This window comes from Petromyzon marinus, unplaced genomic scaffold (genome assembly GCF_048934315.1).
Source record: "Petromyzon marinus isolate PM22_M1 ecotype Great Lakes invasive population unplaced genomic scaffold, UKy_Petmar_22M1.pri1.0 PM_G_Scaffold_18, whole genome shotgun sequence".
Lineage (NCBI taxonomy): Eukaryota > Metazoa > Chordata > Hyperoartia > Petromyzontiformes > Petromyzontidae > Petromyzon > Petromyzon marinus.
The window spans coordinates 1,577,501-1,580,000 of record NW_027422739.1 but is presented as its reverse complement, the minus strand read 5'-3'; the positions used below and the strand labels follow the sequence as shown (position 1 = coordinate 1,580,000).

At 40.9% G+C, this 2,500-nt stretch overlaps 1 pseudogene; it reads right to left on the bottom strand.

Annotated features, from left to right (window-relative positions):
- LOC142911560 (28S ribosomal RNA) overlaps nucleotides 1–2,500 on the bottom strand; it is an 8,649-nt pseudogene that overhangs the window by 3,172 nt on the left and 2,977 nt on the right.

The window sequence follows — 2,500 nt, the reverse complement described above, 5'->3', positions numbered from 1 at the left end:
ATTTTGTGTAATAGCCTAATTACAATTGATGAGATGGTTATGGGTCTCCAATTTGAGGGTTTTTCTAAATCCTCTTTAGTTTTAGGTATAAGTCTTGTTCTGTGTTGTTTCCATATTTGTGGTATATCCTGTAAATAAAGGATGATATTTAAGATATCTAGTAAATATTTTATTGGTAAAGTCCTAAGATCGCTAAGAATAATGTTGTCCTGTCCAGGTGACTTATCCTTCATAATAGCTAGGGTCTTAATCAACTCATCTAAGGTGATTGCTTTTACGATATCGATGCATGATTGGTTGTTTTTTAATTTAAAGGGTATATTATCTGGAGGAGAGTTTGACTCGAATAAAGTAACGAATGTTCCCCGTATGCTTTCTTCAGTTGGGTATATACTTGGCCCCGATCTATCTGAAGTAATCTCGTCTAATAGAGCTTTCTTGTTCGTATGGTATAAATATTGATACCTCCTGTATTTAGTTTGCTTTGATTGTCTTCGATGCCTATTCTCATCTTTCTCCTGTTGGTTTACACGATCTTTCCTATTAATTGGTTTACTTCGATTTAAAAACTTTTCTACATGAGAATTGAGTAGCAGTAACGCCTGATTGTGACTTAAATTCTCGATCTTTAGATCGGTAATTATGACCTGAAGATCCTCAGCTGCTGTCAGTGATTGTTCTTTTTCGGCCCTTATTGCTGGCTGATCTCCTTCAGAAGGTGTAGTTGTTATTTCCGATGTTGTCGGTAAAACTAAGTTAACAAGGCATTGATTTTCTACCTTATAGGTGGTTTCTTTCAATGTCCTTACCAATTCCTTATACTTGATATTTCTCCGCTTCCCTTTAATCGCTTCTAGCGTTCTGTGTGGCATAACTGAGTTCTGTATTAGTTGATTCATGTTTATGTCCTCATCATTCTGTTGGGCTTCTTTATGGGCCATAATTTCTACCTCTTCTTCTCCCCATCTAACTTTCCTTCCTGGTGCGTTTTGCTGTAGTCTAGCTTCATGTTCTGTCGGATGAGTTCGTCTAGTATGTACCCCTAAACCTGTTTTCGTAGTAAAACCTCTGCTACAATATGAACAACTAAATAGTGTTTCCTCAATTGTGGTGGTTATAGCACTAGTTTTACCTATTAAACTTTTGCAAGTTCTTCCGTAGTGCGACGCTATCTTGTGTATGCTATCTGCTGTGCGATTACAAATTCGACATTTATACGTTTTGTTTGCGTGCGGATGTACCCGTGTCATATGTGATGACCAAGTTCTATGGTCTAGGAAAACAAGATTGCATGGATAACATTTGTTCTGATCTGTGCATGGGTAGTCCCATGAAAACATGTCCGAAAGGATAAATTCCGTAGTCAGCTCGTCTGTTAATCGCTCATTCATGAGCGATGTTAGTTCGTCACCGAGTAGTCCGTCCGGTTTATTTTCTTTATAATTCGCGACTTACGTTTATAGCACACAGGGTTGTCGGCCCACGTGTATGCTATTGTGATCAGCTTTTTCACCGCACATCGGCAGCTAATCGTCGGTCAAAATTGACTCCTTCGATTTGCACTTCTAGCAATACAACTGGTGTAATGGAAAACTGTGGTGAAAGTTTCAGTGTTTCGTTTTGATTTAACCAATATATAAATGTTTCGCCTGAACCCACCATCAGCCGACTGAACTAATCAGCAAAGATCGTTACGCAAATAAGGCATGCCTGCACCATACCAGATTAGTACATTGGTATGATAGAGGGCTCAGCTGTAACATCATCATATAGTTACACGGTGGTGGTTAATTCACTTATTTGCATACGATATGCAATCAATGCAGAAAGAGCAGAGAAGAATTGCAAGTACACTTATGAAAAAAAAAAAATACACGTAAAAGAAATTGTAGTGAGACCCAATGTACGATTTGGCGGTTTAAATCCCCTTTGGCGTCAGTCTCTTTGTGGTAGATCTTGTGGAGTTGCGTTGCGAAACCCCAGGACACGACTGCCACACGGGTAGCCACTTGTTTTCCGTGCAATACACGCAGGAGAAACCAGGCCCAAAGTCAATCCATTCAAGTTTGGTTGGCACCTCCTGGTCAGCAACAATCCCGTTGGTGTCGTTCACACTCATCCTTGCACAGCATTTCTTCCGGCAGTGAAGTTGAGATGATTCACACCTTGGGCTGCCCTCTTGCCTTGTGCCAGCTTCGAAGTGGTTGCTTCGATGTTGAGCCACGCAAGAAAGTTGTTATCCAGCACTCAGTCGTCCTTCACTCAACAGCAGTCACCACTGTGGTTGTAGTGGTCGCTACTGAGGTCTAAGACACGATTGCGTTTGAGACCAAAAGGATTGCCTGTGCCAAAATGTCTGATGCCTTGCATCCCGTGTAGCCATGGAAGCCCTGTAGAGTCTCGCCATTTAAACCACCACTCCAGCATTCCACCATGGAAACTGGATGCACACACAAACTCTTGTCCCCCTTCTTCATCTCATTAATAGTAACAAACATGA